Raw genomic sequence first — 9,082 nt, forward strand, 5'->3', positions numbered from 1 at the left:
ATTCTTCTTTGTGCTCTTCTTCTTCTTCTCTCTCTCTCTCTCTCTCTCTCTCTCTCTCTCTCTCTCTCTCTCTCTCTCTCTCTCTCTTTCTTTTTCTTAGTTAGTTAGTTAGTGAGTTGGTAAGTTAGAATTATGTTAGTGTCAATTTTGTTAATATGTTTCTCTCTCTCTCTCTCTCTCTCTTTCTCCATTCTCTCTTCTTCTTCTTCTTCTTCTTCTTCTCTCTCTCTCTCTCTCTCTCTCTCTCTCTCTCTCTCTCTCTCTCTCTCTCTCTCTCTCTCTCTCTCTCTCTCTCTCTCTCTCTCTCTCTCTCTCTCTCTCTCTCTTGGCGGTTACTAGGAGAGTGAGATATGATATTAGTTAGTTGGTTAGCTATTAGTGGGTTCTCTCTCTCTCTCTCTCTCTCTCTCTCTCTCTCTCTCTCTCTCTCTCTCTCTCTCTCTCTCTCTCTCTCTCTCTCTCTCTCTCTCTCTCTCTCTCTCTCTCTCTCTCTCTCTCTCTCTCTCTCGGTTGATTAGTTAGTTAGTTGATTAGTTGGTTGGATAGTTAGGTTCTCTCTTCTCCCTCTCTCTCTATGTCTCTCTTTCCAGGTCTCTCTTTCTTTTTCTCTCACACACACATACACATGCTCTCTTTTCTCACTCTTCTCCATGTTAATATTTGATTTTTAGTTAGTAAGTTAGCTATTGATTGGTTAGCTATTAGTAATAGGATGTTCTATGTTGATTAGTTGGTCGGTTAGTAAGTTAGTTAGTTAGAGAGAGAGAGGTTAGTTGAACTTTGATGGTATTAGATCTAGGAGTATTTGCTATTTTTAAATTTTGATAATATTTTATATATACCTCAAGGTTAACGTGTGATTTTTGTCTAGTATGGAGGCTTCTATAGAAAATAAGAATATGCTTGTAGAAGATATTATACACTGCACTCCTAACGTGCAAATGAATGTATGTAAAATGAAGGAGGTCACAAGGAAGAAGGCAATTCATCATGCACTCAAGCATGTTGGAGGGCATGATAGTTCCGTTGGTTTCTTGAGGTTGATTCGTGACTTAGATGGGATTGAAAAGCAAGTGAAGTCACTGTTTCATCATAAAAAAGCTTCGATTTCTCTTTGTGAGAATATTGGTGACCATCTATAGAGGATTGAGAGAATGTTGGAAGAGAAATATGAAGGGCGCCTTGCCGATGGGGTAATGATACATGGTGAGTTAGAAGAGATCAGGGGTTATATAGGTGACATTTATGAACATATCCAAAAAAATTGGTGGCCACATTCTAGATCTTCGGATGATCAAGAAGAGAAGTTGAAAGATCTTCTTAATAGTGCACGTCGTATAGAGGATGGAGTATGTGAGTTAATTGCTCACAAGAACGAGAGCTTGGTTGCACCAGAGAACATTGCTCTCGATGTGCAACTTACTTCTTTGAAAGTTTATCTTAATAAGTTTTCAGCAATGTTACGCAGATGAATTGCCATGTAGACTCATCTTCTTGCATTGGAGAAACATTGCCCTTGATATGCCTATATGTAATCCCTACAAGACTTCTTAAATGAGTTATTTGATGGAAATCTCCATTTTGAAATACATTGTTTGTCTCTATTATAAAACTATTTTTAATCATTTTAATAGTCCCTCTTTCTCTCTGTCTTTCTCATTTTAAAAGTCCCTCTTTCTCTCTGTCTTTCTCTCGATTACTATACAATTTTACTAAAGTGCTTTCATAACTTAGATTATATTAGATACATAGAATGGTTGAAGCTTAGACATGTTGGGATGCTTTGTATAGTGTGGTTTTGCAATTAGGATACATACATACATACATACATACATACATACATATATACTTATATATATATATATATATATATATATATATATATATATATATATATATATATATATATATATATATATATATATATATATATATATATATATGTATATGTATGTATGTATGTATATCTCGTAGGCTTATGTGTGGCTCTCCCGTAGTGTCTCACTCTCTCATTCTTCTTCTCTCACACACATACACGCACATATGCACACCCTCTCTCTCTCTCTCTCTCTTTATTGGTTGGTTAGTTAGTGGGTTGGTTGATTGTGTAGTTAGGTTAGCAGGTCTATCTTTATTATTGTGAGTTGGTAAGTTATTGTAAGTCATCTCAAAATATCGTCCTATGGGATTGGCACCAATAAGTATTTCAAGACTCAAGACATCTTCCCGTGTAGGACACATTCTTTTCTCTCAAGAATGTGCAGATGTAGATGAATGAACATCCATTGGTAGGGCCTTAAGGCAATGCTTGGCTGGCCTTTAGTGAGTGCCATGTGTGCATTTATTTAGGGTTTGCGATTGCAAATGTGTCTATCGCTTATGTCTTGAATAGTTTTGAGATTTATTTGTTGTGTGACTCTTACGTTCTTTGTAAATTTTGGTGTAGTCATGGAACAAAGTGAAGCCGTGGGAGATATTCCCAACGTAGTGCTTTCAACTCCACTGAATGTAGGGGATTCAATAGAATTTAAAAAAATGGCAACGACGTCATCTCTTCGACGCTTGCTAGCTTGGAGCCATTCACATAGGTATGGAAGATAGTTGCTTTAATTGTGCTTGCATCAAAGTGCTATATGCATTTTTGGAGATGATCATTTATATATTTTATTATAGCCAACATGTGGGCTCTAACAAAATGAACGTGCACAAAATGAAAGAGGTGGAATGGGGACAAGGAATGCATGTTGCTAAATGTTCAAAGAAATGGGAGGACTACTTCAAGTCCTTCGGACTTTAAAAATCTTGAGGCCAAGATGAATGAGTTGATGGAAACGCAGATGGCTTTATGCACACGTGTTGATCATGCACTTGCTATGTACTCAATGGGGTTACAAGAATAGGCTAAAGGTTTGTATGGTGTTGTGTGTGAGACAAACCACACATAGAGTGTTCTTTAGCAAGTGTCGACTGATCTGGGTGGTGAAGTAAGGGCATTTTCGATGATTATTTTTGAGACAAGCAGCTTAATGAATCTATTGGTGAATGATATGTGGGCATCATTCTAGGGAGATGAAGATGGCCACGAGCCTATGATTTTCCAAAGGCGTTTCCAATTACCATTCTTGCAGTTTTCAAATGAATGGTGGTAGGTTTAATGCCTTGCTACAACAATTGAGTCGTTAGATGAATGGTCGCAGTAGCTGAGGAGAAAGAATTGCTTAGGGTGGAACTTATAAGTTCGAATTGTCTCGCATATTTTAAAGTGCTTGGGCTAGCACTTTTTCGTGATAATATATGCTCATTTTTTGTGAATCTTACATGGAATGTGCTAAGATGTGCAATGCTTTTGATATAACAAAGCATATTTGAGTAAAATGTATTGAGAATGTACAATGTGATGTCTCTTTCTCGAGGTTTATATAGAGTACTTTTGATAATCTAGTGATGTTTGTTATATTTACATTTGATATTTTATATTTAATATTCAAATATACACAATACATTCAATTTTTAAATCAAACTATGCTTTGATAAAATGTGTTGATAACTATTTCTGTGGTTGGATGTTTGCTTTGTTTTGTTTGTTTGTTGGACCGGATCAATTGTGCATGTGTTTATAACTAAATTCTTTGTCTCACCAAAAAGGCTCTCTCTCTCTCTCTCTCTCTCTCTCATGGGTGAGCTCAACATATTTATAGTCAACTACATTGATTTGGCTGCAGGCATTGACTCAAATACATTGACTTGGTATTGTGTGTCTTGATATTTAATATTTGATATTCAATGTGCCTATATGTATATGTTGAGCCATGCCTTTGATGGAATGTTTTGATAACAAATTTTGTGGCCATTTAATCAATATGGGATGTTCGGATTGAGTAACTAGCAGAGACTATGTGTTGCGTGTTCGTAGGAGTGTGCTTACCTTTGCAAGGTACAAGCAACAAAAAATTGCTAGGCTCAAGGCTCGAAAAGGGATTTTAGATCATGGTAGATCCATTCATAGGGATGTTGAAAACTTGCCTTTTCATCAAGGGATTCCAAGTGGTCATCATCAGTTGGTTGATTTGGCTAATGCTTTGCCATCATCGGTTGGTTGAAGTGCCTGACATCACATGGATATAGAGAATCATGCAATTGGTGGGTTGCATGTTAATAATGTTCTAACATTTAACTCCCAGAGAGGGATTTCAAGTCATGATAGAACCATTAGGGGATGTTTCCGAAGGATGCATAATGTTCCAAGTATGCATTTTCACATTGAGATTGCAAGTGGCAATAATGAACCAGCTCGTGGTGTGGATTTGACGAATGCTTTGCCATCTGAAGGTGGTTGCAATGGCCTTGATAATGTGATTATCAAGCCACATGTTAATAATGTGTCAATTCCTAACTATTAGTATGGGAAAAATCAGAATGGAGTGGTTTGTGAGAGTCTCTCACCGTGTTGAAATTGCAAATGGGGATAGTGAGCCAGTTGAACATCATGTTGATATAGATTTGGCTATGATGCATATTGATTGAGTTGTGCCTGATATTTTAATATCAACAAATGGTTGTGACATTGGGAATCACCATAATGTGGGAAATTCCGTAGTTAATGAGTCACTTGTTGATAATATTGTAAGAGGTGTTCGCCAGTCTCAATCCACGGCACACCTTTTAGTAGTCCATTAGTAGGTTTTCACAAAATGATGTCATCCGGTGCTCCCTTGAAACATCACGGGGTTTGCTACTTAGGCCCTATTGAGTCTACTTCGCAACGGGAGAGTTCCAACCGAACGCACTAGAATCAACCCGAATTTCAAGGTTCCTAAAATTAGATGGGTCTCCTAACAGCCAGCTAGACTCAATAATTCTGAGTTCCTACTTCTACAGGATTACACAAACTGAAGCAGACTTGCCATTGCACTTGGTTCAAAGAGAATGGAAGACGGAGGGGAGTGTAGTACATCAACCCTCCTGCCCATAAGGAGAAATCCCATTTCGGTCCCCTAAAACAATGCAAGTCGGTTCTACCTAACGACTAGTTAGTCAATTTATTGTTTTCCTATTTCTATTTGCTGATTTAGAAAAGCTCCCAGCTAACCGGGACCATCCTAACTCATCGGGGGTTATGCCCACCTGCTTTTCTTTGATGAGGGAATCATCTTTAGTTTTCTAATTACCTACAACACATTTATTAGAATATATACAATCAGCTTCCTTAATTAGTCCATTAAATCACAGGTTCCTTCACATAATTTATTTCACAGACACACATACAATTCAAACAACCTTGGAATAAAATAAACTTCTTTGTTATATTGGAAGCTTATTACAATTTCCATCTTTCCAACCTTGCAGAAGATACACAGAATTCCACGGGGGTATTCTGCCCACCAAGATTCCACCCTTGTAACTAGTATTTAGGTTTCTAGGATCCCATCCTGGGTCACCAAATGGCTTATAAGATTCTAGGAACAATATAGGATTTATAGCCAGAGCCCCCCCATGGCACCTGCATTTCCTACTGCCCGAGACTATCCCTATGGACATACATTTTTACTATGGAGCTAGTCTAAGCATCTCAAAGCGATAACCATGACCCCCTTGGAGTAGGGTCTCGTAACTAGCTTGGGGGTAGCCTAGCGCAATCCTTCCTTTTATTATGTTCTTCAATCATAGATTTAGATTCTAGTAAACACAAACAACTTTTTCAAAAGTATATCAAATGATGAAATGACAATCACACCATTGTACAATTCACAACTTCCATAGCCAAGGCAGACCTTATCCTAAAGATAACCTTACATTCTAATGAGGATTCTCCTCCCCATAGAGAAGTGTTGAGTAATCTCTTACAACATGTTAAGCAATGCATGAATTTCCTGTTTAGGCTATCTTACCCAACATAAGTGAAATTTCTTCTTAAAGAAATATATTGTGTCAATAACTTAATGAGATGACTCACAGATCATTTAAATAGAGTTTCACTTTTCATAACAAGCATTAGTCAACACTTAACCTTGTCGCATTTGACCATAACTATATTGAATGTGCATAAAGACATATGTGCAATAACCTCTGGTAATTATTTCCAACATGATTCTACAATTTAGAATCTCAACTAATCTAGTCGCAATTCATAGTGATTAATTGTTTATGCTTGTACTAGTATGCTTTCTAGATGAAGCTATTAATTTGTGTAAGTACAGAAGATAATATTTTATGTAATTATTCTATGTGACGAAATAATAATCTAGTAATGAATAACATGGTTTGGCATGATGACATTAGAAATTTTATCTTTGTCCACACTTACGTTCGCCACACCCGATGTTACATTAGTAGCGGCAACTTCGGCAACCTTAGGCACTCTTGTATCTCTAGCAATACCCGCTCCTTGATCGGTTGCAATGGTTCTCGTGGTCTTTCCACTTTGTTGCTTTGGAGCCATCGTCCACGAGTGGTTCGAGAGATAGGGAAGGCAGAATAGATTTGAGATGGGGGAGCATAAGAGAAGATGTCTTAATCGAAGACCGAGAGACAAGGGGAATTGAGCTAACTCTCTCCCTCCTTGCAGCCTCTCTCTCTCTCTCTCTCTCTCAAGCTCCTTCTCACAGCCTCTTGGAGGGGTATGGTTCTACCTCTCCCCCTCTACCTCTCTCTCGTAGCCTCTCAAGGTCTCCTTATGCTTCCCTAAACTGCTCCCCATGCCTCTTATTTATAGTGAATTAGAGAAGAAGAGAAGAAGGGCTGTGGCTGAGAAGAAGAGCTCTTTGTGGAGGGGATCTTGAAAAACTTAGCGATCTAATGCTTAAATAATAAATCTAATGGTTCCGTTGGCTCTGAAAGGGGGGTAAAACCCTAAGTCACTTGACTAGAAATCTTTCATACCACTCCTTGTTCTCCCTGTTCAAAGTGTTGTTTTCTGCTTGTAAACTGTGATTGCAACGTGTGCGATTTTGCTGATCCTTTTTTTGCATTAAATCTCCAAAACAGACTGAAAAAAACTACGTGCTTTTTTCACATGACATCCTTTTTTAGAATATCTAAAATATGCTTTTTTTACAATAATATCTAAAATATGCTAGTTTTGTCCAAAAATCTAATATTTTTGGACCATCCATATTATACACATTGTCATTAATGATCAATATGGTTCATAACTCTCGTTCACGTGATAATTTTTGTGATGGGTGGCTATAATCCTTATCAATTCAAAAAAAAAATCGAGTTATGACTCTCAATTTTTTAATATTAAAAAAATAGATATTAATGTTAGTTGTTACTTTAGTTAGTCTTTAGTTAGTAATCTTACTAACTTATTAATTGAATAACTAACTTTTGAACTAACCAACTAACTTTTAATTGCATGGAAATATTACATCCTCCTCCCCTTAGAGAAATTGAGATGTCCTCATCTCAAGAGAAACTATGGGTATTATTGATGAAGAGCATTCTCATCTATCCATGTAGCATCTTCTTTAGGATAATCCTTCCACTAGACAAGGTAATTTTCTCTCTCTTATGTCAATTACTCTGTCAGGTTGTAGCTCAAGGACTCCTTGGTTAGGTATTATGACTTGTTGATCATCAAGGATATGGTTCGGGTTAGCTACATATGCTTTCAATAAGCTAACATGAAATACATTGTGGATCTTTATATTCTTAGGGAGTTGTATCCTATAAGCACTTGGTCCTAAGCACTTGAGGACCTTATAGGGTCCACAATACCTTGGACTTAGCTTCTTAAATTCTTCTAAAGACAAAGGACTCTTCTTTGGATGGACATAGATGAAGACCATGTCTCCCTCTTTGAAGATTCATTATTGTCTTTTTAGATTAGCATATGCCTTTTGTCGATGCCGTTTGTTAGTCCTTGGCAGCTTGAATATCTTGTTTGATAATCTTGATTTGATTGTCCATTTCTTCTAACATTTTTCTTAAAGCTTCTACCCTTAGAGTAGGATCAGAAAAATTAAGTGGCATACGACAATCTTGACTGTATAGTGCCTGAAATGGAGTCATTTGAATACTTCAATTATAGGAGGCATTATAAGCAAATTCCACTAAGGGTAGATACTGAAACCACCTTTTAGACTCCTTGCTACAATATGCAAGCATAATATCCTCAATTACTTGATTAACATTCTGTCTACCCATCAATTTGTGGATGATAAGTAGTGCTAAAACAAAGTTGGGTTCCAATTGCTTCAAATAAACCCTTTCAGAAATGTGATGTGAAAAGAGAATCACGATCACTGATGATCCTTTTAGGTAACCCATGTAACCTAAAAATCTCTTTTACCAAAATTCTACCAATATCTGAAGCTTTGTAATTGGTTTTTGTTGGAACAAGATGAACAACCTTTGTTAGCATGTCTACTATCACCATTATTGAGTTATATCCTCCTTGTACAGAAGGTAACCCAACTACAAAGTCCATGCTAATAAACTCCCATTTCATTTAGGGAATGTCAAGTGGCTTGAGTTTTTCTAGTAACTTGACACGTTTAGATTTTACCCTTTGGCAATTTAGACATTTAGTGACATACTTAAGTACACCACCCTTGAGTTTTTGCCAGCAATAGCTTTTCCTGACATCATTAAGAGTTTTTGCATACCCTGGGTGTCTTGAAAAAGGAGAATCATGTGCTTCCCAAAGTATACTTCTCTTGAGAGTCTGACTTGAAGGAATGTATAGTCTCATTCTGAAATAAACAAGTCCTTTGTCTTCATCTGTAGAGAATTCTTGATACTCAATCTTGAGTTTGGGATCTTGTTCCTTATTCTGAACTTCCCAAAACAATTATTGATAGTTTGGATCATTATTTTCTTCATCCTTGGTCAACTCGATGATAGGATTAGTTGGCATTGATACCATTGTAGCTAGAGTTTCTGCTCTAGATGGTTCTTCAATGATAAGAGCTTTAAGGAGGGCATCTACTACTACACTTTCTTTACCAGATCTATACTTAATTTCAAATTCATACTCCAGTCAAATTTCAATCCATCGTCATTGCCTCATATTAAGATAAGGATGAGTAAAAATCCACTTAAGACTTTTATGATCAGTGACTAAGGAAAACTTATTTCC

This window comes from Lygodium microphyllum, chromosome 12, assembly GCF_053477565.2.
Source record: "Lygodium microphyllum isolate KBCC chromosome 12, Lygodium_microphyllum_v1.1.10, whole genome shotgun sequence".
In the NCBI taxonomy this organism is placed as follows: Eukaryota; Viridiplantae; Streptophyta; class Polypodiopsida; order Schizaeales; family Lygodiaceae; genus Lygodium; species Lygodium microphyllum.